General features: G+C 41.9%; 9 non-coding genes and 23 pseudogenes across 9 annotated transcripts; all 32 read left to right on the plus strand.

The window, feature by feature from the left end:
- Nucleotides 1-977: 977 nt before the first annotated feature.
- On the plus strand, nt 978-1,096 carry LOC144777124 (5S ribosomal RNA). Its single transcript, XR_013600594.1, has one exon. It is a non-coding gene; the product is annotated as a 5S ribosomal RNA (ribosomal RNA).
- Nucleotides 1,097-13,754: 12,658 nt separating this feature from the next.
- Nucleotides 13,755-13,873, plus strand: LOC144779407 (5S ribosomal RNA; annotated as a pseudogene).
- Nucleotides 13,874-15,722: 1,849 nt separating this feature from the next.
- On the plus strand, nt 15,723-15,840 carry LOC144780721 (5S ribosomal RNA; annotated as a pseudogene).
- A 536-nt stretch (nt 15,841-16,376) lies between these two features.
- On the plus strand, nt 16,377-16,495 carry LOC144778923 (5S ribosomal RNA; annotated as a pseudogene).
- A 114-nt stretch (nt 16,496-16,609) lies between these two features.
- On the plus strand, nt 16,610-16,728 carry LOC144778659 (5S ribosomal RNA). Its single transcript, XR_013600634.1, has one exon. It is a non-coding gene; the product is annotated as a 5S ribosomal RNA (ribosomal RNA).
- Nucleotides 16,729-16,844: 116 nt separating this feature from the next.
- LOC144779529 (5S ribosomal RNA) lies at nt 16,845-16,963 on the plus strand (annotated as a pseudogene).
- A 109-nt stretch (nt 16,964-17,072) lies between these two features.
- Nucleotides 17,073-17,187, plus strand: LOC144777224 (5S ribosomal RNA; annotated as a pseudogene).
- A 118-nt stretch (nt 17,188-17,305) lies between these two features.
- On the plus strand, nt 17,306-17,424 carry LOC144780114 (5S ribosomal RNA; annotated as a pseudogene).
- Nucleotides 17,425-17,544: 120 nt separating this feature from the next.
- Nucleotides 17,545-17,663, plus strand: LOC144780991 (5S ribosomal RNA; annotated as a pseudogene).
- Nucleotides 17,664-18,220: 557 nt separating this feature from the next.
- Nucleotides 18,221-18,339, plus strand: LOC144779044 (5S ribosomal RNA; annotated as a pseudogene).
- Nucleotides 18,340-18,453: 114 nt separating this feature from the next.
- Nucleotides 18,454-18,580, plus strand: LOC144777301 (5S ribosomal RNA; annotated as a pseudogene).
- Nucleotides 18,581-18,694: 114 nt separating this feature from the next.
- Nucleotides 18,695-18,813, plus strand: LOC144779286 (5S ribosomal RNA; annotated as a pseudogene).
- Nucleotides 18,814-18,930: 117 nt separating this feature from the next.
- LOC144778879 (5S ribosomal RNA) lies at nt 18,931-19,049 on the plus strand. The gene has a single exon (XR_013600644.1). It is a non-coding gene; the product is annotated as a 5S ribosomal RNA (ribosomal RNA).
- A 335-nt stretch (nt 19,050-19,384) lies between these two features.
- Nucleotides 19,385-19,503, plus strand: LOC144778813 (5S ribosomal RNA). Its single transcript, XR_013600638.1, has one exon. It is a non-coding gene; the product is annotated as a 5S ribosomal RNA (ribosomal RNA).
- Nucleotides 19,504-20,243: 740 nt separating this feature from the next.
- Nucleotides 20,244-20,352, plus strand: LOC144781252 (5S ribosomal RNA; annotated as a pseudogene).
- Nucleotides 20,353-20,461: 109 nt separating this feature from the next.
- LOC144777091 (5S ribosomal RNA) lies at nt 20,462-20,570 on the plus strand (annotated as a pseudogene).
- Nucleotides 20,571-20,690: 120 nt separating this feature from the next.
- On the plus strand, nt 20,691-20,810 carry LOC144779596 (5S ribosomal RNA). Its single transcript, XR_013600702.1, has one exon. It is a non-coding gene; the product is annotated as a 5S ribosomal RNA (ribosomal RNA).
- Nucleotides 20,811-20,924: 114 nt separating this feature from the next.
- Nucleotides 20,925-21,043, plus strand: LOC144777113 (5S ribosomal RNA; annotated as a pseudogene).
- Nucleotides 21,044-21,156: 113 nt separating this feature from the next.
- LOC144778835 (5S ribosomal RNA) lies at nt 21,157-21,274 on the plus strand. Its single transcript, XR_013600640.1, has one exon. It is a non-coding gene; the product is annotated as a 5S ribosomal RNA (ribosomal RNA).
- Nucleotides 21,275-21,387: 113 nt separating this feature from the next.
- On the plus strand, nt 21,388-21,505 carry LOC144780892 (5S ribosomal RNA; annotated as a pseudogene).
- Nucleotides 21,506-21,616: 111 nt separating this feature from the next.
- On the plus strand, nt 21,617-21,735 carry LOC144781366 (5S ribosomal RNA; annotated as a pseudogene).
- A 120-nt stretch (nt 21,736-21,855) lies between these two features.
- Nucleotides 21,856-21,974, plus strand: LOC144777190 (5S ribosomal RNA; annotated as a pseudogene).
- A 125-nt stretch (nt 21,975-22,099) lies between these two features.
- On the plus strand, nt 22,100-22,215 carry LOC144776847 (5S ribosomal RNA; annotated as a pseudogene).
- Nucleotides 22,216-22,336: 121 nt separating this feature from the next.
- Nucleotides 22,337-22,455, plus strand: LOC144779783 (5S ribosomal RNA; annotated as a pseudogene).
- Nucleotides 22,456-22,573: 118 nt separating this feature from the next.
- Nucleotides 22,574-22,692, plus strand: LOC144780235 (5S ribosomal RNA; annotated as a pseudogene).
- A 101-nt stretch (nt 22,693-22,793) lies between these two features.
- On the plus strand, nt 22,794-22,912 carry LOC144780479 (5S ribosomal RNA; annotated as a pseudogene).
- Nucleotides 22,913-23,253: 341 nt separating this feature from the next.
- LOC144777246 (5S ribosomal RNA) lies at nt 23,254-23,372 on the plus strand. Its single transcript, XR_013600595.1, has one exon. It is a non-coding gene; the product is annotated as a 5S ribosomal RNA (ribosomal RNA).
- Nucleotides 23,373-23,486: 114 nt separating this feature from the next.
- Nucleotides 23,487-23,595, plus strand: LOC144781470 (5S ribosomal RNA; annotated as a pseudogene).
- A 114-nt stretch (nt 23,596-23,709) lies between these two features.
- Nucleotides 23,710-23,828, plus strand: LOC144778824 (5S ribosomal RNA). Its single transcript, XR_013600639.1, has one exon. It is a non-coding gene; the product is annotated as a 5S ribosomal RNA (ribosomal RNA).
- A 740-nt stretch (nt 23,829-24,568) lies between these two features.
- Nucleotides 24,569-24,677, plus strand: LOC144781304 (5S ribosomal RNA; annotated as a pseudogene).
- Nucleotides 24,678-24,786: 109 nt separating this feature from the next.
- LOC144777102 (5S ribosomal RNA) lies at nt 24,787-24,895 on the plus strand (annotated as a pseudogene).
- A 120-nt stretch (nt 24,896-25,015) lies between these two features.
- Nucleotides 25,016-25,135, plus strand: LOC144780787 (5S ribosomal RNA). Its single transcript, XR_013600771.1, has one exon. It is a non-coding gene; the product is annotated as a 5S ribosomal RNA (ribosomal RNA).
- Nucleotides 25,136-25,157: the final 22 nt, after the last annotated feature.

Here is a 25,157-nt window from a genome sequence, read left to right on the forward strand (position 1 = left end):
ATTACCAGTGGTACCAAAGAGTAATGTCAACGTTCAAGGGGTTATGCAATGGCAGTAAAAGGCCTTCCAGGTTCACAGGTTTTACCCTTGGCTACCCCAATTTAATGTTTGTTTCCTGGATGCAAACATGCTCCCTAAAAGATTTCCTCACTGTAATTCCACAATATTTATCAGTGTTCCTCATAATTGCAAAAATATCCTAAGTACATAAGTCGCCTTTGCAAATAATCAAAAAATATCTTTACACTAAATGTGATCACTGAGCCAAGCTCTCTGTTGGCTTATTTTTTGTAAAGGGGAAGTATCAGAAAACACGCCATGTTTTGGGAATTTAAATGATCTACTTTATATTCTGTGATGTTAGTCACCCTACATTTCCTAACGCATGAATTTAGCACCAAGGTTCAATGTAGCATTTTACTCAAAATATCTTATTGCAGAAGGAGCAACTGTAATTTGAGCAGTTAGAGTTTGAAGTCTAGTTGAAACTGGGTTACATAAACCAGTAAGTAATTTCTGGGAGCAGGTGATTGGAATGGTACTATGTTTCATAGAGAGTGCATACATTTGCTAATTTGTACATTATAGATCTACCCACATTTATAGGATTTTTCACTAGGGCCAATGGGAAGATTATTAATTGTGCCCCCCTGTTTGAAAGGTGATAAATGGCTACAAGATCACACTTCAAAAGATGTTGAATAGTGGCAGCCAGCAGCCAGCATTAGCAACTGCTACAATTGACATATCAGTGTTCATTGAGCCGATTCCATTCCACCGTAAGACGTCTGATCTCAGAAGTAAAGCAGGGTCGGGCCTGGTTAGTACCTGGCTGGGAGACCGCCTGGGAATACCAAGTGCAGTAGGCTTTTAATTTTTTTTTTTTGCGCTTTAGGTGAGTCAGGGTGGCTTGTCTCGCTTGCTGTGTGTGAAGTTGAATGAATAAGTCTAAGAGTCCCAAAGTCAGTGTTCTTAGATCCTTCGGCCATACCACCCTGAAAGCACCTGATCTTGTCTGATCTCAGAAGTTAAGCAGGGTCGGGCCTGGTTAGTACCTGGATGGGAGACCGCCTGGGAATACAAGGTGCTGTAGGCTTTTTTTTGTTTTGTTTCGCTTTTGGTGAGTCAGAGTGGCTTGACTGGCTTGCTGTGTGTGGCCAGTACGGAAGTCGAATGAGCCCATAAGTCAGTGTTCTTAGAGCCTACGGCCATACCACCCTGAAAGCACCTGATCTCGTCTGATCTGATCCAGCTAAGCTCTCCAACAACCCTCAATACTCATCCCCCCTCAACCCAGGAGCACATTTTTATCTTTACTCATCAGTGGGGCCCATACCACCAAGAGTCACACATTCAAACATTGCACTGCTCCTGAATAAGTGAAAGGAAGGCGAGCTGCTGGTTAGCGGGGTACCTAAGATCTATAATTTATACATTATATACACTTCAAAATATCATTTAACCTGTTAAGAGAAAAACCATACATCAAGGTACTCTGCTATTCGGTCAATGGACAAACTAGTAGAAGTCAGTTGATGGCGATTAAGACCAGCTCAATCACAGTATTCTCTATAACTGTTCATGTTTAATTCTGTCATGACTTTATTAAATTAATAAAAACAATAGTATATCTATTTCATTTAGGAAAAGAATTTGCATATTCATTAGACAAGCAAAATGTAGGCATTTATTTAGTACATGTTAAGGAAGAATTAAAATTAGAAAAATATATTACCAATCAGTCATAGGCGAATGACTGATTGCATTAACAGGTTCCCAAGCTGTCTGTCTCTATTCTCCTCAATGCCTCCCTTCAAAGTCTGTAGCACCATAAAATTGTTTAAACCGACAGCATGTCGTGGTGCAAAATAAAATCCATGGAGCCAACCTCTTCTCTCTTTCGCGCAAGCTCTTTTATACCCTTTTCCTCTAACTATCTAACTTAAAATTGAAACTTTTAGGGTCCACAGTCATTTCGGATTGGTCCATTAGAGTGGTGGTGATGATCACCTCATGTACTCCTTATTCAAACCAGTTTCAAATTTAGCCATGTCACTCTCCAGTGCTTTCTCACGACATCATCTAAAATTTGTGCTTGTCATTCATTCCTTGTATCATTTTTTCATCATTGTCTTTGTTGAATCTCCTTTCTCACACTTTTAGATGCAGGCATCCTTGGCACATTTCCTGCTCATAGGCCAAGCTGACCTGGACATCGCTCACTCCAAACATAGGTCGTCCGTTCACACTGCTCGCACACAACGCATGCGTAGGGGCCATCTTTTTCTGCAGTTTTGCCATTGGTTCAGAAAAACAGCCATCTTTCAGACTAGGCCGCGCAGGCCTCAATGGGAACTAATGCGAAAATAAACATAACAGAAATTAGATTTAGAATTTTAGCCCTTCTGTTTACCTCCCACTATTCTAATTTTCCCCGTTAAATGTTACCTAGAAAAAGCATACAAATAAGCATCCTTTTACTCACCATCTGCATTCTCTTTTGCCACAAAAAGACTTTTAACATAAGCACAAATACACACACCTATTTAATCAAATATATATTATCACCGCTCTATGTTTGTATGACTCGCTTATTTTCATTAGTATATTATTCTTTGCTAACAGCAATTAGTTTCCCCACGTGTAATGTTGATTCTTACGTGTATTTTGTCGGTTAGTTTACATGCTTCACTCTGTTAGTACTATTATGGTTATGAGAAATTAACTTTACAAGGGGTACACAAAACATTTTGTCTCTCCCCTGCTTCATCAACTCCCACCTTTGTTGATTTATCACCACAAATCATCCCAACAAAATTTTCTAAGAACATATTTCAGGTTCTTCAGTTTAGACTTTAGTATCCCTCATATTTCGTCCTTTTGAATTTTCATACATTCTTTAGGCTCTTCTAGCTCAATTTCTTCCATCTCACGTTCTCTTTGCTTATTCTTTTCTATATTTATTTTTAATTTTCTTTTAGCTTTTCTTTTTCTAATACAGACACACCCTAGTTACTGGTATTAGTATTTTTCCTACTAATGTACTATCTATTTCTGCAAATCACTTCTTTACATTAGAAAAACTCTTACCTAGTTTCTCTAAAGCACCATCAACCTCCAGTGGAATAATTTCTTTATGAAATGTAGTAATATTTCTAATATATCTTTGAATGTTCTGACTTTTGTCAGGTATATATGTACAACAATGTTGCACTTTCAATATTCCACAGACTCCTTCTTTTGCTAGTAACATATCAAGAGCAAGTCTATTTTGCATCACCACATCTCTAATGGCAACCATTTCAGTATTTACCATTAAAAATCCTCTGGCAGTATTTGTTGATAAACGATCTACTATTGGTGATATTTTTCTAATTTTGTTTGCATTAAGTGATATACCCCCTGCTGATATCAATGCTCCAAAAATATTGCCTACTATCTCTAGGAAACTTTCTCTTCTTCTACGTGTTAATGGCTTACCTATCCCATGAATTCCATTAGTTCCTCTATCTACATGAACATTTTTGGGAAAGACCAGCCCCATGTAGCAAGTCCCATACCAATGATCAGGCAATCTATAGTAAGCTTTGTTTCCACATGTAAAATAAATTCCAGGAAAAACAGGATAATTTTCCCCTTTAAATCCCCATCCCCCAATAATTCTATAGGTGTCATTACAATCACTTGCTCCCACAAAATAATTATCATACACAGTATTGTCTCGTCGAATACACATGTTTCCGTGTTGGGTAAGATCTATTCCCAATGCTACATTAGCATCACTTTTTACATGATTTTCTTCATCAAATTTAAATGAGGGTAGTTTCATTTTACTAGCAGTTGCTTTTCTCTGATATACAATTCTCCTGTCTTACGCCATGTCCAAAAATGCCTTCTCCTTTTTTAATTTACAAGTTGTTATTTCTGAAAACAAACTCTATAGTTAATTCTCTAGTTTCTAAGAAAAATTCACCTAAAACTTTAGCAGGTTTCACTTTGTTCATTCCACGTATTACAGGAACTTTAGCAAAAATGCCATCCACATCAGAATAATAGTATTCTAATTTACCTGTTTTGTAAAACAAACTAGCTATTACACTACAAGTCATTCCATAAGTCAAAGGAAGGTGATGATATGTCACTCCTTCCGATGCAGGTAACTGCATACAAACGTAGCAGTCTTGTGCATCCATCGTTTCAACATACTCTCTCAATATTCTAACAAAAACATTCTTTGAAAAATCATTAATAGATCTATCTTTGTGAAGCTCAGTTTTATCTACAAGTTCTACATTATTCTTTAAATCATGTATCTTTTCACTCTTGCTGTAACCTTGTTCTCCATATGAATGTTCAAAATTCGGATAAAATTGAATTAATATTGCTAAAATGAGCCATATAAGCATTAACAAACCTGTGCAAGTTAACCACATTCTACACCATTTACGCAAAACACTACACTTCGATCTACTAGTATCCTTTACAGGCATGTATATTTTTTTCCAATAAGTACTCTTCACAATGTATCCTCCTTTATAATGTCTTTTCACTTTGCACATGAAAATATGTCTCCTTTAAAATCCTTTGGTTGAATATGTCTCTGTTCTTTAATTTTGTTGACTTTTCTCTCAATTTGTCATCCTTGATTTTTAATTTAAGCACAGCTCATTTTCTATTGCCTTTATCACTCACCAGAATCACTTTGGATCTCTTGACTGCTTTCAACTTCTTGTACATCAGGCAAAGCTATATAGATCCAGTCAGGTGAATTATATTTTTAATTTGGATTCCTTACTCTCTTTGATCTTTGCAAAATTTATTTATTTCCTTCTTTTTGTACTTTCTTGACTTATTTAATTCACTTGTTCTCTTTGATCTCCATTTACATTTATCAACTTCTACTTTAGGCCTTTAATTTCTGTAGGCCAATTGTCTCCTTTCCTTGGCTTTTTAATCACAGGCTCTATTATTTCTCGTTCAACTTTCCAAGCTCTTTTTCTGGGACTCTTTCTCAAAGCTGTTCCTCCTTCACTTTCATCAGACTCCGTTTCAGACCTTATTTCACTTCCTCCTATTTTTAACTTTATGATTTCCAGTTCAACTACTGAATCCTGGTTTTCTCTCGTTAATTCAGTTCTTTCACAAGGAACTTCTCCATAACTGGTACTTGGAATCTCATCCTTATCGCGAGTTACTTCCTTTTCCCCAGTTTCAAGAGCTATGTTCCTTTTTGCTGAATTCTCTGTTTGATTTGTAGATTTCTCACTTTCACCGGTTTTATCTCGTTCCTTTTCACTGTCCAAACTGGCTTTTGTTACTTCCAGATGTCAACTTTCAGGTCGAACTTCAAGATCTGGAATTTCAGTTATTTCAGTCTCTGCTTCTGATGCTGAACTTGTATTTGATATCTCCAGATGTCGCCTCACAGGTCGATCTTTCTGATCTGGAGTTTTGTCTGTTTTCTCCTCTGTGTCTGAGTTTGAACATGTATCTGCTCACTTCCAAATGCTGATTTTCAGTTTCTGGTACTCTGATGGTATGGCTAGCGTGTACCTACCTCACATCTGCACATTTTACTGCGGTAGTGCTGATCAGAATTACTTGACGTGGTTTATCCCAGCGTGGAACCAGGCAATTTCTCCTTCTGTGTACCTTTATTCGTACCCAGTCTCCAGGACTCAAATCATGAGTTGAATGTTTTTCCTGAGTACACGCATCAGTTCCAACCTGGTGAAACACAGAAGTCACCGTGTCAGACAAGCCCTTACAGTAATCCAGTATGATATCATCTTTTATTGATAGCAGTTTGTTGACAAGTAAAAATGCTTGTCTCATTACTCGTCCCATCAGAATCTCATGAGGACTTAAGCCTGTTTTTCTATCTGGTATGCTCCTTAAGGTCATTAGAACAAGTGACAAAGCATCAGGCCATTTAAATCCAGTGGCCAAACACATTTTTCCCAGTCTGTTTTTGATTCTTCCATTAACTTGCTAGACTACCCCAGAAGCCTCTGGTCTGTAAGCACAATGCAGTTTTTGACGAATATCCAATACTTCACATATCAATTGTATGAGTTAATTTTGGAAGTTACTTCCTCTGTCTGTTTCAATTGTAACTAGAAATCCAAACCGTGGAATGACTTCTCTTAAAAGGAGTTTTGCTACAGTTACTCCATCATTTCTCCTGGTTGGGAAAACCTCTTCCCATCGTGAAAACAAGCAAATGATCACAAGGATGTATCTTAGTCGGTTACATGGTGGAATCTTTATAAAGTCCAACTGCATTCTGGTAAAAGGACCTCCCTCCTGTCCTATGGTTCCCAGACTCACAACAGTTTTTCTTCCTGGATTCAATTGCTGACATATTAGACATCTCTGGCATAAACTTTCCGCTATTACACAAAACTTGGGATTATACCAAGTCTGTCTGAAAAGTCTAAACATTGCTTCCCTGCCAATGTGTGCCTGTCCATGGTACATTCTGGCCATATTAGAAATCATGCTATCGGGCATAACTGGTCTTTCACCTTTATACACCCTAATTTGATCTTCTCTTTGTCTACAACCTGATTTTATCCATCTGTCATTTTTCTCATCACTTGCCTCTTCTTGCAATTGTCCTACTTCCTACCAAGTCTCAACTATGTTAGTAAGCATTAAAGGACTTAAACATGTTATTTTTCTCTGTCCCGACTGATAGATGCACTATTTCTGGCACAGTATTGGGCTATGGCATCGGCGAATGAATTGCCATCTGTGACATAATCATCTCTGTTTTTGTGAGCAGCACATTTTACCACTGCTATACTTTTTGGCAGCTGTATCACCTCAAGTAACATTCTCACAAACTCACCATTTGTGATTGGAGATCCTGCAGTCACATTTGTGATCAATATCATCTTTGACTTCCACATCTAAAGCATCAGGCAACAAGGTGGAAGGATTCCCATTGACGCATCTTGCAACTGACACATTATCTGCACCCAGAATCACCTTTTCATACCTGATCAGATGATTATTCTTCATGTACTGTGTTTTTGTTTTGGTAAAGAGAATTTCAATGGAATGTGGCACATAGACTTTCACAGGGTACCCCATCACAATACCCTCACTCTGTTCCATGCTCACACTCATAGCAGCTACTGCTTTGACATCCAGGCAATGCTCTTGCTACTGGATCCAAAACTGCTGAGGAATATGCAATTGGTCTTCTTATTCTTCCATGCCTTTGAATCAAAACTGACAATGCACACCCTTCTCTCTCACTGCAATACAAATTCTTTTTCATAATCAGGCATGCCTGGTGCTGGTGCTTCGCATAAACTGTTTTTCAATTGTTCAAATGCTTCCATCTCTTTTTCATTCAACATTATAGGATCTTTTACATCCCCTTTGGTCAATCTTTGCAAAGGCTTTGCAATTAACGAAAATCCACGTATCCACTGTCGACAGTAACCAACCATACCCAAAAACATTCTCACTTGCTTCTGTGTCTTTGGTGGATTCATCCCTCTGATAATCTTGATTCTTTCTGAGGTCACTTTTGTCACCCCTCTTCCAATCTTATGACCTAAATATTGCACTTCCTGCTGACAAAACTGTAATTTTGATGGAGACACTTTGTCCTCCTTCTGCCAAATAATTCAACAATGCAAAAGTATCAGAGATACATGCTTCTTTGATGCCACTAGTAGGTCATCAATGTATTGAACCAATACAGATTTCTCTGGCATGTTCAAACTTTCTAATGATTTCTTCAATATCTGATTGAAAATTAAAGGACTCTCCGTATACCGTTAAGGAATTCGGCACCATGCCAAAAAAAAGCTCGCCAAAACAGAGGCAAAAATTGGCTGGCCATCAGGGTGTAGTGGAACTTTGAAGAATGCTTTACACAAATCCTTTCATTTCATGAAGCTTTATTCAGTTCATATTATACAAATGACCATAAAAGCGTACAGGCAAAACAATTAGCTCATTATATACACATAAAAAAGAACAACATTTAAAACATCATGCTTTTCCTAAAATAAATAGATTTGCATATAAAAGTAGCAGTAAAAATACATATATATGGTGAGTTCATATTTAAAATCAGCTTCATAGCCTCATCAACACTGTAAATTCCATATTTTACAAACATAGGTTTGAGATAGACCATTCTGAGGCACAGGAATAGGGGACAGATTAACATGAAGTTCAGTGTGCTTTGTTTCGTGTGCCCATCACAAGGACAGGGGCCAGTAGGATGTTTCTTAGGATGAGGAAAGGCCACCAAAACGTGGGCAAGTCCAAATCTAAGTCTCAATAACTGTGTACCACTCTGCATCATGTGGAATTTGATATAGTATCACTGCTAGATTTGTTACAATTGGACAACATGGAACGACTATTTTGTTCACTTTCTTAAATCTTGCACTATCCTAAAAGTGCCATTTGGCTTTTTCAGCCCCATAATTGGTAAATTACATGGACTGCTCATTATCTTTTCCAGTATTCCTTGTTCAATCATTTTAATAATCACTCGAGTTACTCCTTCAATTATTTCCTGTGTCAATTTATATTGTGGAACATTTGGGTGTATGGTATCTTCTTTTACAGTAATTTTTACTGGACTCAGTCCTTTCATTAGCCCTATTTCTTCTCATGTGAAGTCCCACACCTCTTTAATTGTTTCTTTTAATTCAATTGGGATCTTCTCTCTGTCAAACACTAGGAATGTTTCACTCCTTTGTGAACCTATTATTGACATTGTCATTTTATATAGACTATCATCATCTGCTGTTTGGAAAGCAATGCCATCTGGGGAACAATAAATGGAACAGTTAATCTTTACAGAGTATGTCGCGTCCAAGCAAATTTACAGGACTGCTGTCACATACTATAAAGCGATGCATTTCTTTAAAAGAGCCAATTCCCACTTCTACCGGTTGTGTTAGTGGGGTTTTATTCTGTCTGTTGGGTACACCTACAACTTGGATTACATCTCCAGAGGGAGGAAGGTTTTGAATTTCTACTGATCTAACTGTAGAACGGGTAGCACCTGTATCCACTAGGAAAGTAACATTTACACCATTCACCTTTCCATTCACAAAAGGACCAGATTGATCTACCTCCAGAGTTCCCCCAAGTACGCACTCCACTTCCTCTTCTAGGTACCGTCAACAACTTTCATCTGACTTATTTCCATCCGTTCTCAGCCAAAACTGCGGAACAGCAGTCATACATGGCGATATTTTTACCTGCTCTCCTCCATAGAATCCTGTCCCTGCACTGTATTTCTGACAATTAACACTCTGTGGGAGAGTTGGTAGTGGCACCTGAATCTGCTGTGTGACTACCTGTTGCTGTGGTGGTGATTGTTGATTGACCTCATTATGCACCTGTGGATTCAATTATTTGTTTTCCGGATTAACCTTTGGGGGTAACTTACACTCGTTCCTCCAGTGCCCTATCTTTCCGCAATTATGGCATGGCCATTTCTTTTTCCGCCTCATCTATATTCATTTGTCCTTTTCCTTTACTCATATTACTTTTCAACTTTGTCTTACCCATATCATTAGTCTGATTATTAAATTGTGCTTCTTGTTGTTCTGCAACTTTTACTTGGGCCCACATTGCGTTTTCCTTTGGCTTACTCTGTCTAGCTTCGATATCATCACTACAATATTTTGCATACCTCAAAACATCATCCACAGAACTAGACTGCCAACACATCATGTGGTGTCTTATCATATCTCCTATTTCAGGTCTCAACCCAAACAAAAACCTATATACAAAATGACTCATGTCCTTTTCACTTAGATTTTCTTACCCTTATATAGGTTGAAAACTAGAAGCAATCTTTCATAATAAACATGTACAGATTCTTTGGGTTCTTGTGTAGTCTTATCAATTTGTAACCAATCCGTCTCTTTCGGTGAAGTTTTATTTTTCAGAAATGTTATAACCTGGTCATATTTTCTCATTACTTCTAGACCTGGAGCACCTGTTTTTGCATCCTTTGGATATTCTTCTTTTGGCCTATCTACAGTAATTTTACATTCAGTCCATAAATCTGCAGGTACAACTATGTCAAACAATCCATCTAAATGTTCCCTCAACACCTTCAAAACCTTTACAAACCTGTCTACTTGTCTATACCATTCTACAGGTTTTTCTCGTAATCTTGGAAAATCATCTGTAAATGACAATCTATCCTGTCTACTCCATGGCACATGTACATATCCTCCTCCTGGTATTTCTCTCATGGGATATTCTCTTGCTACTATAGATTCATTTTCTTTAACAGGGAAAGCTAAGGATATTTTATCATTGGCCTCTTTTTCTATGTCCACCTACTTCTCCATCGATCTACATCTCCCCATTTCCTTAGCAATACAGTTCATTCTTATCTGAGTTAATCTTCCTGCTGTGTTCAAATTATCTATGTCTTTCTCAGTGAAATCCACTCGGTAAGGTTTCTGTAACAATTTTATTTTTCCAAATTCTATCCCTAATTCGGTTGCGGTTTCTTCTAATTTATCATGTAGATTTTTAACTCTCCAAGTTATACTTTTACTCATGAATATCAGTGCATCCTGATGTTTTTAAATTTTCTGTGAACTCTAGTAGAGGGGGGATGGGGAGCTTAAATATGAAAAAGGAATGTAGAAAGGTGAGGTCCAGTACCCTTGCTCCCAAAGTCAAATATGTAAACACAAATAGGGTATAAAGTTCCTCAAAAAAATATATTACATGTAGTAAGACCCAAAATGTGGTTTACTCGTTCTAACTAGACAGAAAGAGACAGGAACAGAACAGTTTGGTTACTGGTTAACTCCCAGGTAGGTTGGGGAAGGAATTCTTTTTGGTGTAGTGTGAGTACTTCTCCTTGGTAACCTAGTGCCCTCAGACAACCTTACGAGTGCCCTGAATCATCATCGGGCGTAGCTTCTCGTGTGGGTGGCGCTGCAGTCCCTCACGGGCCCCTCAGGGGGGCTCTTTAGTGAAGTTCTTTTTGGAGATGCCACAGTTGTGAATGTGGGTCCGGGGGCCTAGCTGGAATGGTGAGTGTGGGAAAATTAAAATGACCACACAGTACCCTCAAACCAGATTTATTCAGGGGTCTGGGTAGTCAATTAAAATGGGGTGGACCCTGGAGTGCCCTATAGAAAATATATAAAAAAGGGGCAGTTGTGTAGCTAACCGCTACTCTCAGGGTAAGTGCTCAAGTGGGGAAAGAAATTAGGTCGACATGTTTCGCGCGTCTAGTGGTCCCTAACGGATCTAATCGCACTTCTTCAGGACCAAACAAAAATTATGATAATAAACAAATTCAGTTTGTTATAGCAGGTGCCAGGCCTATAGCCCGTGACCCGCTGTACCTTTATCTTCAAGGTGTGCAACGTCTATGCGTTGAAAGGTACTCTTTATAGTTTTACCCTAACCCAACCCCGTTAGTTCTAGGACTGGGCCCCTTCGACAACAGTTGGCAGGTAAGTGGAGGAAACAATTTGTCTCCCTCTTCGGTTGCGTCTATGACCTACCCTCTGCTCGTGCTGTGTCGGGAAGGAAACTGTTCTGTTCCTGTCTCTTTCTGTCTAGTTAGAACGAGTAAACCACATTTTGGGCTAACTACATGTAATATACCCTTTACATTTCTGTCCCAATGGTTCCAATAATCAATTCTTTCATATCTATCTTTAATCTGACTACATCTAAAAGTTTATGCTCCGAATATTTCTTTTGTAATGTTTTAACCCAATCATTTAGTTCTTCAGCTGTTGGCCCTACTGGAGTTTTAGTCAAATCTACGCTAGCTAAACTTTTCTCCGGAGTCTCAGTTGCTGATTCTGTTCCCATAGGAATCCAATATATTGGACTATGATTCATAGTTAAATCTGATGGTGGTGTTCTAATTGTACTCTTGGTTTCATTCAGATCTGGGTAAATCTTTTCTCTTACTTTTTGCATACTACAATTTAAAGGAATAGTTAACGAATGCTCTTCTATTTACTTTTTTTCAGAAACTGGTATTACAGGACCTATTGTTACGGGTACAGTTACAGCTTCTACATTTTTAGGTAATTCTATAATTTTCTCGGTCAAATCTTTGGTTGATCTTTCTAATTCTGAGGTACTTGATTTTCAATCTGTACTAATTCTTGCTTTTCAGGGGTATGTTTTACTTCTAGGTGTCTTTTTGGGGTATCTGTTAGTCCAATCTCCATTGGTGTTGCATTTGGAGTCATGGCTGCAGAAGTTGACTGATATGGTGGGGGTTTTCTTTTCAAAATGCTTTCCAGCACCTCATCCTCCATATCACTCATTCCACAGCCACTCCTTTCTGATACTTGATGATTTCTTTTCTCAGTACATTTTCTCCCTACAGTTTTATCTACTGTTCGTACTGGATACAGACCATCCCACATACCAGCACACCTCCATCTTCTCATTCTACTCTCATGCATAGTTACCCAATATCCTCTCAAATTGCCTCGTCTTTCGTTTACATCTTGGAATCTCTTTTTCATACATCTCATCCTCCCATTCGATTAGAGCTTCAAATTGTGTTGGCCTAGGTCTCAGCTCAAGTTTAATCATTTTTTCTCTTAAATTTCATAATACTGCTGTGCTAAACGAACCCGTTTCTGGAAATGCCAATACTCTATCGTCTTTTGTGTATTTCGCCCAGTTTTCGAACCATATGCAAGTATTATAGCCATATTTCGTCGTCATGTATGATGCTGCCGTTTGCGGTGGAGGAAGTAATTTTCCTTCTCTTGTGACTATTTCTTTGTCCTTTTTATACATATTCTTGATTTTCTTAAACCATGAAGGTTTCTCCCTGTCTTGCTAATAATAGTAATCTATCTTCACGGATATTTCTCTCTCAATAAGATTGTACACTTCTTTTCAATCCGTCCTGATATTCTGTCCTATCTCAGCGTGTCTCACACCAACGCACCAATCAGTGCAGTTTACGTCACAATCTTACTGACCTATCCTAGCAAATCTCACAGTAATGCACCAATCAGAACTGTATATGTAACAGTCACGTGAACCTTTCCCAGCGCGACTCTTGCTGATGTCAGCTCTACTCCTGCTTCTGCTGACCCCTCCTTTACAAAATATATCACCACAATATTTATGTATTTCACACTACCTACACTTGTTATTTACCACATACAATATTTTCTCATTGTCTGTCTCACTAAAACCAAAGAGATAGTTTGTTCAAACTCACAAGAATTCTGTGCGCGCTTACCTCTTCCCTACCACAGAATTTCGTTTAGCCGATAAAGCAGCACTTCCCTCTACTTTACCCTTCTTTCAAGATTAGGTGAAAACCTATTACTCTCCCAGGGATAAGCGTAATTCAGAGTACACAATTGACTCCTGTTCTTAAGACTGAAATTTCACAGGTGGCCTTTGCTATACATTCACCACTTTCATACGGAAAATGTCTAAAACAATAACATACGACACTGTTACCACTCGGAACCCAAACAGTGCACTGTTTGACTGCACTTGCCATATGTTTCCCCCTGCCTACATACAGGTCAACCAACTTCCTACTTCCTGGAAGTCTTTAAATTCTGACTACATATAACGTAATACAAACTCAATATATAGTGTTAAACATAAAACATCAATAATCTCCAAACTGACCTATAGTAACCAGACCTCTGCTACCAAGAAATCTGATCCAGCTAAGCCAGTACTAAATTCGAATGAGTAAGGCTAAGAGCCCCAAAGTCAGTGTTCTTAGAACCTACAGCCATACAACCCTGAATGCACCTGATCTTGTCTAATCTCAGAAGTTAAGCAGGGTCGGGCCTGGTTAGTACCTGGATGGGAGACCGCCTGGGAATACAAGGTGTTGTAGGCTTTTTTTTGGTTTTGTTTCACTTTTGGTGAGTCAGAGTGGCTTGACTGGCTTGCTGTGTGTGGCCAGTACTGAAGTCGATTGAGTAAGGCTAAGAGCCCAAGGAGCACATTTTTATCTTTACTCATCGGTGGGGCCCATAGCACCACGAGTCACACATTCCCACATTGCACTGCTCCTGAATAGGTGAAAGAAAGGTGGAGCTGCTGGTTAGCAGGGTACCTAAGATCTATACGTTGTACATTATATACACTTCAAAATATCATTTCACCTGTTAAGAGGAAAACCATACATCAAGGTACTCCGCTATTCGTTTGATTGACCAATTAGTAGACGTCAGTTGATGGCAAATAAGAAAAGCTTAATCCCAGTGTTCCTTATGACTGTTAATGTTTAATTCTGTCATGTCTTTATTAAATTAATAAAAACAAACTCGAGTTTAAAATTTCAGTAGATTATCCATTTCATTTAGGAAAAGAATTTGCATATTCATTAGACAAGAAAAATGTAAGCATTTATTTAGTACATGTTAAGGAAGAAATAAAATTAGAAAAACATATTACCAATCAGTCATAGGCGAATGACTGAGTTGCATTAACAGGTTCCCAAGCTGTCTGTCTCTCTATTCTCCTCAATGCCTCCCTTCTGATATAAAATCTCTGCAATCGATCATCTTCTCTGCTCCATCAAAGTTAAAGTCCAAAAATATTTCAAAGTCTCTAGCACCATAAAATTGTTCAAACCGACAGCATGTCGTGTTGCAAAATAAAATTCCTGGAGCCAACCTCTTCTCTTTCGCGCAATCTCTTTTATGCCCTTTTTCTTAGGGTCCACAGTCATTTCTGATTGGTCTATTAGAGGGGTGGTGATGATCACTTCATGTACTCCTTGTTCAAACCAGTTTAAATTTTAGCCATGTCACTCTCCAGTACTTTCTCACAACATCATCTCAAATTTGTACTAGTCATTCATTCCTTGTATCATTTGTTCATAATTTTATTTGTTAAATCTCCTTTCTCAAGCTTTTAGATGCAGGCATCCTTTGGCACATTTCCTGCACATAGGCCAAGCTGACCTTGACATCTCTCGCTCCGAACATAGGCCGTTCGTTCACACTGCTCGCGCACAACGCATGCGTGGGGGCCATCTTTTTCCAGAGTTTTGCCATTGATTCAGTAAAACAGCCAATTTTCAGACTAGGCCGTGCAGGCCTCAATGGGAACTAATGCAAGAATAAACATAAAAGAAATTAGATTTAGAATTTTAGCCCTTCTGTTTACCTCCCACTATTCTAATTTTCCCCGTTAAATGTTACCTAGCAAAAGTGTACAAATAAGTGCCATTTTACTCACCATCTTCATTCTCTTTTGCCACGAAAAGACTTTCAACATAAGCACAAATACACACACTTATTTAATCAAATATATATTATCACAGTTCTATGTTAGTATGACTCGTTTGTTTTCAATAATATATTATTCTTTGCAAACAGCAATTAGTTTCTCCAGGTGTAATGTCGATTCTTACGTGTATTTTATTGGTTAGTTTACATGCTTCACTCTGTTAGTACTATTATGGTTATGAGAGATTAACTTTACAAGGGGTACACAACATTTTTTGTCTCTCCCCTGCTCCATCAGATCTCAGAAGTTAAGCAGGTTTGGGCCTGGTTAGTACCTGGATGGGAGACAGCCTGGGTATACTAGGTGCTGTAGGCTTTTTTTTGATGTTTCGATTTAGGTGAGTCAGGGTGGCTTGTCGCGTTTGCTGTGTTTGGCCAACAGTGACGTTGTTTGGCCAACAGTGACGTTGAATGAATAAGGCTAGGTGCCCCAAAGTCAGTATTTTTAGAACCTACGGAAATACCACTCTGAAAGCACCTGATCTCATTCGATCTCTGAAGTTAAGCAGGGCGGGACTGGTTGGTACCTGGATGGGAGACTGCTTGGGAATACCAGGTGCTGTAGGCTTTTTTGGTGTGTTTTTTTTGTTTTCCTTTGGGTGAGTCAGGGTGGCTTGTCTCGTTGCTGTGTGGGGCCAGCAGTGAAGTTGAATACATATGGCAAAGAGCCCCAAAGTAAGTGTTCTTAGAGCCTAGGGCCATACCACCCTGAAAGCTACCGATCTCAGTAGTTAAGCAGGGCCGGGTCTGGTAAGTACCTGGATGGGAGAGTGCCTGGAAATACCAGGTTGTAGGCTTTATTTTTTGTTTGTTTCGCTTTCAGTGAGTTAGAGTGGCTTGTCTGGCTTGTAGTGTGTGGCCAGTACTGAAGTCGAATGAATACAGCTTAGAGCCCCAAAGTCAGGGTTTTTAGAGCCTATGGCCATACCACCATGAAAGCACCTTATCTCGTCTGATCTCAGAGGTTAAGGAGGGTCGGGCCTGGAATGGGAGACTGCCTAGGACTATCAGGTGCTGTAGGCTTTTTTTTCAGCTTTAGGTGAGTAAGAGTGTCCTGTCTGGCTTGTATAGTGTGGCCAGAGCCCCAAAGTCAGGGTACTTGGAGCCTATGGCCATACCACCCTGAAAGCACCTGATCTCGTCTGATCACAGAAGTTAAGCAGGCTCGGTTCTGGTTAGTACCTGGATGGGAGACCGCCTGGGAGTAACAGGGGTTGTAGGCTTTTTTTGTTTGTTTCGCTTTAGGTTTGTCGGAGTTGCTAATCTGGCTTGTAGTTTGTGGCCAGTACTGAAGTCGAATGAAAAAGGCTAAGAGCCCCAAAGTCAGGGTACTTGGAGCCTACGGCCGTACCACCCTGAAAGCACCTGATCTCGTCTGATGTCAGAAGTTAAGCCGGGTCGGGCATGGTTAGTACCTCGATGGGAGACCACCTGGGAATACCAGGTGCTGTAGGCTTTTTCTTTTTTTGTTTCACTTTAGGTGAGACAGAGTGGCTTGTCTGACTTGTAGTGTGTGGCCAGTACTGAAGTCGAATGAAAAAGGCTAAGAGCCCCAAAGTCAGGGTACTTGGAGCCTAAGGCCGTACCACCCTGAAAGCACCTGATCTCGTCTGATCTCAGAAGTTGAGCCGGGTCGGGCTTGGTTAATACCTGGATCGGAGACCGCCTGGGAATACCAGGTGCTTTAGGCTTTTTTTTTCACTTTAGGTGAGTCAGAGTGGCTTTTCTGGCTTGTAGTTTGTGGCCAGTACTGAAGTTGAATGAATATGGAAAAGAGCCCCAAAATCAGGAGATTTCAAGCCAAAGGGCCATACCACCCTAAAAGCATCTGATCTCATCTGATCTCAGAAGTTAAGCAGGGTCGGAACAGGTGGACCTGGATGGGCGACCGCCTGGGAATACCAGATGCTTTAGTCTTGTTTTTTTTTTTTTTCACTTTAGGTGAGTCAGAGTGGCTTGTCTGGCTTGTAGTATGTGGCCAGTACTGATGTTGAATGAAGAAGGCCAAGAGCGCCAAAGTCAGGGTAATTAGAGCCTACGGTCATACCACCCTGAAAGCAACTAATCTCGTCTGACCTCAGAAATTAAGCAGGGTCGGGCCTGGTTAGTACCTGGATTGGAGACCACCTAGGAATACCAGGTGCTGTAGGATTATTTTTATTTTTTTTGTTTCCCTTTAGGCGAGTCAGAGTGACTTGTCTGGCTTGTAGTGTGTGGCCAGTACTGAAGTTGAATGAATAAGGCGAAGAGCCCCAAAGTCAGGGTACTTGGAGCCTACAGCCAAACCACCCTGAAAGCATCTGATCTCGTCTGATCTCAGAAGTTAAGCCGGGTCGGGTCTGGTTAGTTCCTGGATGGGAGAAGGCCTGGGAACACCAGGTGCCGTAGGCTTTTTTTTTTTTTGTTTGTTTCACTTTAGGTGAGCCACAGTGGCTTGTCTGGCTTGTAGTGTGTGGCCAGTACTGAAGTCGAATGAATAAGGCTAAGAGCCCCAAAGTCACGGTAATTAGAGCGTACGGCCATATCACCCTGAAAGCATCTGATCTCAGAAGTTAAGCAAAGTCGGGCCTGGTTAGTGCCTGGATTGGAGATCGCCTGGGGATACCAGGTGCTGTAGGCTTTTTTTTGTTTCGCTTTAGGTGAGTCAGAGAGGCTTGTCTCGCTTGTAGTTGAAGGGCAGTACTGAAATCGAATGAATACAGCTCAGAGCCCCAAAGTCAGGGTGTTTAGAGCCTATGGCCATACCACCATGAAAGCACCTGATCTCGTCTGATCTCAGAGGTTAAGGAGGGTCTGGCCTGGAATGGGAGATTGCCTAGGAATATCAGGTGCTGTAGGCTTTTTTTTCCACTTTAGGTGAGTAAGAGTGTCCTGTCTGGCTTGTAGTGTGTGGCCAGTACTGAAGTCGAATGAATAAGGCTACGAGCCCCAAAGTCAGGGTACTTAGAACCTATGACCATACCACCCTGAAAGCACCTGACCTCATCTGATCTCAGAAGCTAAGCAGGGTCGGTCCAGGTCAGTACCTGGATTGGAGACCACCTGGGAATACCAGGTGCTGTATGCTTTTTTTTTTTGTTTCCCTTTAGGCGAGTCAGAGTGGCTTGTCTGGCTTATAGTGTGTGGCCAGTACTGAAGTCGAATGAATAAGGCTAAGAGCCCCAAAGTCAAGGCACTTAGAGCCTACGGCCATACCACCCTGAAAGCATGAAAGCATCTCATCTCGTCTGATCTAAGAAGGTAAGCATGGTCGTTTCCGGTTAGTACCTGGATGGGAGACCGCCTGGGAATACCACGTGCCGTAGGCTTTTTTTTTTTGTTTCGCTTTAGGTGAGTCAGAGTGGCTTGTCTAGCTTGTAGTGTGTGGCCAGTGCTGAAGTTGAATGAATAAGGCTAAGAGCCCCAAAGTCAGGGTACTTAGAGCCTACGGCCATACCACCCTGAAAGCATCTGATCCCGTCTGATCTCACAAGTTAAGGAGGGTCGGGCCAGGTTAGTACCTTGATGGGAGATTGTCTGGGAATAGCAGGTGCTGTAGGATAATTACTTTTTTTGTTTCGCTTTAGGTGAGTCAGAGTGGCTTGCCTGGCTTCTATTGTGTGGCGAGTACTGAAGTAGAATAAGTAAGGCTGAGAGCCCCAAAGTCAAGGTACATAGAGCCTACGGCCATAGCACCATGAAAGCACCTGAGCTCGTCTGATCTCAGAAGCTAAGCAGGTTCGGTCCTGGTTAGTACCTGGATGGGAGACCGCCTGGGAATACCAGGTGCTGTAGGCTTTTTTTTTATTGCTTTAAGTTAGTCAGATTGGCTTGTCTGGCTTGTAGTGTGTTGCCAGTACTGAATTTGAATGAATAAGTCTAAGATCCCCAAAGCCAGGGTACTTGGAACCTACGGCCATACCACCCTGAAAGATCCTGAACTCGCCTGATCTGAGAAGTTAAGCAGGGTCGGGCCTTGATGGGAGACTGCCTAGGAATACCAGGTGCTGTAGGCTTTTTTTAAATTTTTTTTCACTTTAGGTGAGTCAGAGTGGCTTGTCTGGCTAGTAGTGTGTGGCTAGTACTGAAGTCGAATGAATAAGGCTTAGAGCCCCAAAGTCACTGTACTTAGAGCCTATGGCCATACAACCCAGAAAGCACCTGATATCGTCTGATCTCAGAAGTTAAGCAGGGTCGGACCTGGTTAGTACCTGGATGGGAGACCGCCTGGGAATACCAGGTGCTGTAGGCTTTTTTTTTTTTTTTGCTTTAGGTGAGACTGAGTGGCTTGTCTGGCTTGTAGTGTGTGACCAGTAGTGAAGTCGAATGAATAAGGCTAAGATCCCCAAAGAGATGCACATGTGTGCCTGTGAGTGGTACTTTGACCTGAGAGGAGCTTGGCAGCATTTCCAGCAACCCCAGATGATTTTTCTTTGCTCTCTAAAACTGCTGCTCACTACTGATGAAGGGCTCAACCCAGAAACACATATCTAGAGATATACAGCAATGTCTGCACCAAGTTTGGTGAAAAACTCCAGCTAATTTTGAAGTCTGTTTGAGCTGTGTACTGTATTTACCAGGATGCAAAGGGGCGAACTGTGCTGGGACTGTGAGGCAGTGTGCTCCCAACGCCCATTCTGTTTAAAAGGCTCCCTTGAGCCAGCAAGCTGACAAGCTTTGGAGATGCACGTGTGCCTGTGAGTGGTACTTTGACCTGAGAGGAACTTGGCAGCATTTCCAGCAACCCCAGATGATTTTTCTTTGCTCTCTAAAACTGCTGCTCTCTACTGATGAAGGGCACAACCCAGAAACACGTGTCTAGAGATCTATTGCAATGTCTGCACCAAGTTTGGTGAAAAACACCAGCTAATTTTGAAGTCTGTTTGAACTGTGTACTGCATTTACCAGGATGCAAAGGTGCGAACTGTGCTGGGACTGTGAGGCAGTGTGCTCCCAACCCCCATTAAGATCCCCAAAGTCAGGGTACTTAGAGCCTATGGCCATACCACCCTGAAAGCACCTGATCTCAGAAGTTAAGAAGGGTCGATCCTGGTTAGTACCTGGATGGGAGACCGCCTGGAAATACCAGGTGCTGTAGGCTTTTTTTTCCCCCATTAGGTTAGTCAGAGTGGCTTGTCTGGCTTGTAGTGTGTGGCCAGTACTGAAGTCGATTGAATAAGGCTAAGAGCCCCAAAGTAAGGATACTCAGAGCCTACGGCCATACCACCCTGAAAGCGTCTAATCTCATAAGTTAAGCAGGGTTGTGCCTGGTAAGTACCTGGATGGGAGACCACCTGGGAATACCAGGTGCTGTAGGCTTTCTTTTTTGTTTTGTTTTTCGCTGTAGGTGAGTCAGAGTGGCTTTTCTGGCTTGTAGTGTGAGGCCAGCACTGAAGTCGAATGAATAAGGCTAAGAGCCCCAAAGTCAGGGTACTTATAGCCTACGGCCATACCACCCTGAGAGTACCTGATCTCATCTGATCTCAGAAGTTAAGCAGGGTAAAGGCCTGGTTAGTACCTGGATGGGAGACCTCCTGGGAATACCAGGTGCTGTAGGCTTATTTCTATTTTTTTTTTTCTCTTTAGTTCAGTCAGCGTGTCTGGCTTGTTGTGTGGGGCCAGTACTGAAGTTGAATGAATATGGCTAAGAGCCCCAAAGTCAAGGTACTTAGTGCCTACGGCCATACCACACTGAAATAACCTGATCTTGTATGATCTCAGAAGTTAAGGAGGGTCAGGCCTGGTAATTACCTGGATGGGAGACCTCCTGGGAATACCAGGTGCTCTAGGCTGATTTTTTTTGTTTCACTTTAGGTGAGTCAGAGTGGCTTGTCTGAACTGTAGTGTGTGGCAGTACTGACGTTGAATGAATAATGCTTTGAGCCCCAAAGTCAGGGTACTTGGAGCCTACGGCCATACCACCCTGAAAGCACCTGATCTAGTCTGATCTCAGAAGTTAAGCAGGGTCGGTCTAGGTAGTACCTGGATGAGAGACCACCTGGGAATACCAGGTGCTGTAGGCTTTTTTTTTGGATTCGCTTTAGGTGAGTCAGAGTGGCTTTTCTGGCTTGTAGTGTGTGGCCAGTACTGAAGTCAAACAAATAAGGCTAAGAGCACCTAAGCCAGGGTACTTATAGCCTACAGCCATACCACCCTGAAAGCACCTGAACTCATCTGATCTCAGAAGTTAAGCAGGCTCGGGCCTTTTTAGTACCTGGATGGGGACTGCCTGGGAATACCAGCTGCTGTAGACATATTTTTGTTTCCCTTTAGGTGAGTCAGAGTGGCTTGTCTGGCTTGTAGTGTGTGGCCAGTACTGAAGTCAAATGAATATGGCTGAGAGCCCCAAGGTCAAGGTACTTAAAGCCTATGGCCATACCACCCTGAAAGCACCTGATCTCGTCTGATCTAAGAAGTTAAGCAGGGCCGTGCCTGGTTAGTACCTGGAAGGGAGAATGCCTGGGAATATCAGGTGCTGTAATTCTATTTTCTTTTTTTTTTGTTTCCCTTTAGATGAGTCAGAGTGGGTTGTCTGGCTTATAATTGTGGCCAGTACTGAAGTCGAATGAATAAGGCTAAGAGCCCCAAAGTCAGGATACTTAGAGCCAATGGCCATACCACCCATAAATGCCCTGATCTCGTCTGATCTCAGACGTTCAGTAGGGTCGGGCCTGGTTAGTACCTGGATGGGAGGACGCCTGGGAATACCAGGTGCTGTAGTCTTTTTTTTTGTTTTTTTGTTTTGTTTCACTTTAGGTGAGTCAGACTTGCTTGTCTGGCTTTTAGCGTGGGGCAAGTACTGAATTTGAATGAATAAGGCTAAGAACGCCAAATTCAGGGTACTTAAAGCCTATGGCCATACCACCCTGAAAGCATCTGATCTCTGATCTCAGAAGTTAAGCAGGGCTGGACCTGGTTAGCACTTGGAACGTGGACTGCCTGGGAATGCCAGGTGCTGTAGGCTTTTTTTTATATATTTCTTGGTTCCCTTTAGGTGAGTCAGAGTGGCTTGTCTGGCTTATAATTGTGGCCAGTACTGAAGTCGAATGAATAAGGCTAAGCGCCCCAAAGTCACGGTACTTGGAGCCTACATCCATACCACCCTGAAAGCACCTGATCTCGTCTGATCTCAGAAGTTAAGCAGGCTCGAGCCTGATTAGTACCTGGATGGGAGCCTGCCTGGGAATACCAGGTGCTGGAGGCGCTTCTTATGTTTTTGTTTCGCTTTAGGTGAGTCAGAGTGGCTTGTCTGGCTTGTAGTGAGTGGCCAGTACCGAAGGTGAATGAATAAGGCTAAGTGCTCCAAAGTCAGGGTTCTTAGAACCTACATTTATACCACCCTGAAAGCACCTGATCTCATCTAATCTCAGAAGTTAAGCAGAGTTGAGCCTGATTAGTACCTGGATGGGAGACCGCTTGGGAATACCAGGTGCTGCATGCTTTTTTTTTTTGTTTCGCTTTAGGTGAGTCTGGCTTTTAGTGTGTGGCCAGTACTGAAGTCGAATGATTAAGGCTAAGAGCCCCAAAGTCAGGGTACTTTAAGCCTATGGCCATACCACCCTGAAAGCACCTTATCTCGTTTGATCTAAGAAGTTAAGCAGCGTCTATCCTGGTTAGTACCTGGATGGGAGACCGCCTGGGAAAACCAGTTGCTGTAGGCTTTTTTTTTTTCTTTCGCTTTAGGTGAGTCAGAATGGCTTGTCTTGCTTGTAGTGTGTTGCCAGTACTGAAGTCAAATGAATAATACTAAGAGCCCCAAAGTCAGGGTACTTAGAGCCTACGGCCATACTAGCCTGAAAGCCCCTGATCTCAGAAGTTAAGCAGGGTCGCGCCTGGTTAGTACCTGGATGAGATCCCTCCTGGGAATACCGGTTGCTGTAGGCGCTTCTTTTGTTTTTGTTTTGCTTTAGGTGAATCAGAGTGGCTTGTCTGGCTTGTAGTGAATAGCCAGTACTGAAGGTGAATGAATAAGACTAAGAGCCCCAAAGTCAGTGAACTTAGAGCCTATGTCCATACCACCCTGAAAGCACCTGATCTCATCTGATCTCAGAAGTTAAGCAGGGTTGAGCCTGATTAGTACCTGGATGGGAAACCGCTTGGGAATACCAGGTGCTGCAGGCTTTTTTTTTTTGTTTCGCTTTAGGTGAGTCAGACTTGCTTGTCTGGCTTGTAGTGTGTGGCCTTGTCTGAAGTCGAACGAATAAGGCTAAGAGCCCCAAAGAAGGAGTACTTAGAACCTACTGCCATACCACCCTGAAAGCACCTGATCTCAGAAGTTAAGCAGGGTCTGGCCTGGTTAGTACCTGGATCGGAGACGGCCTGTGAATACCAGGTGCGGTAGACTTTTTTTTTCTTTTCCCCTTTGGGTGAATCAGAGTGGTTTGTCTGGCTTGTAGTGTGTGGCCAGTACTGAAGTCGAATTAATAAGGCTAAGAGCCCCAAAGTCAGGGTACTTAGAGCCTATGGCCATACAACCCAGAAAGCACCTGATATCGTCTGATCTCAGAAGTTAAGCAGGGTCGGACCTGGTTAGTACCTGGATGGGAGACCGCCTGGGAATACCAGGTGCTGTAGGCTTTTTTTTTTTTTTTGCTTTAGGTGAGACTGAGTGGCTTGTCTGGCTTGTAGTGTGTGACCAGTAGTGAAGTCGAATGAATAAGGCTAAGATCCCCAAAGAGATGCACATGTGTGCCTGTGAGTGGTACTTTGACCTGAGAGGAGCTTGGCAGCATTTCCAGCAACCCCAGATGATTTTTCTTTGCTCTCTAAAACTGCTGCTCACTACTGATGAAGGGCTCAACCCAGAAACACATATCTAGAGATATACAGCAATGTCTGCACCAAGTTTGGTGAAAAACTCCAGCTAATTTTGAAGTCTGTTTGAGCTGTGTACTGTATTTACCAGGATGCAAAGGGGCGAACTGTGCTGGGACTGTGAGGCAGTGTGCTCCCAACGCCCATTCTGTTTAAAAGGCTCCCTTGAGCCAGCAAGCTGACAAGCTTTGGAGATGCACGTGTGCCTGTGAGTGGTACTTTGACCTGAGAGGAACTTGGCAGCATTTCCAGCAACCCCAGATGATTTTTCTTTGCTCTCTAAAACTGCTGCTCTCTACTGATGAAGGGCACAACCCAGAAACACGTGTCTAGAGATCTATTGCAATGTCTGCGCCAAGTTTGGTGAAAAACACCAGCTAATTTTGAAGTCTGTTTGAACTGTGTACTGCATTTACCAGGATGCAAAGGTGCGAACTGTGCTGGGACTGTGAGGCAGTGTGCTCCCAACCCCCATTAAGATCCCCAAAGTCAGGGTACTTAGAGCCTATGGCCATACCACCCTGAAAGCACCTGATCTCAGAAGTTAAGAAGGGTCGATCCTGGTTAGTACCTGGATGGGAGACCGCCTGGAAATACCAGGTGCTGTAGGCTTTTTTTTCCCCCATTAGGTTAGTCAGAGTGGCTTGTCTGGCTTGTAGTGTGTGGCCAGTACTGAAGTCGATTGAATAAGGCTAAGAGCCCCAAAGTAAGGATACTCAGAGCCTACGGCCATACCACCCTGAAAGCGTCTAATCTCATAAGTTAAGCAGGGTTGTGCCTGGTAAGTACCTGGATGGGAGACCACCTGGGAATACCAGGTGCTGTAGGCTTTCTTTTTTGTTTTGTTTTTCGCTGTAGGTGAGTCAGAGTGGCTTTTCTGGCTTGTAGTGTGAGGCCAGCACTGAAGTCGAATGAATAAGGCTAAGAGCCCCAAAGTCAGGGTACTTATAGCCTACGGCCATACCACCCTGAGAGTACCTGATCTCATCTGATCTCAGAAGTTAAGCAGGGTAAAGGCCTGGTTAGTACCTGGATGGGAGACCTCCTGGGAATACCAGGTGCTGTAGGCTTATTTCTATTTTTTTTTTTCTC

This window comes from Lissotriton helveticus, chromosome 1_1, assembly GCF_964261635.1.
Source record: "Lissotriton helveticus chromosome 1_1, aLisHel1.1, whole genome shotgun sequence".
NCBI lineage: Eukaryota > Metazoa > Chordata > Amphibia > Caudata > Salamandridae > Lissotriton > Lissotriton helveticus.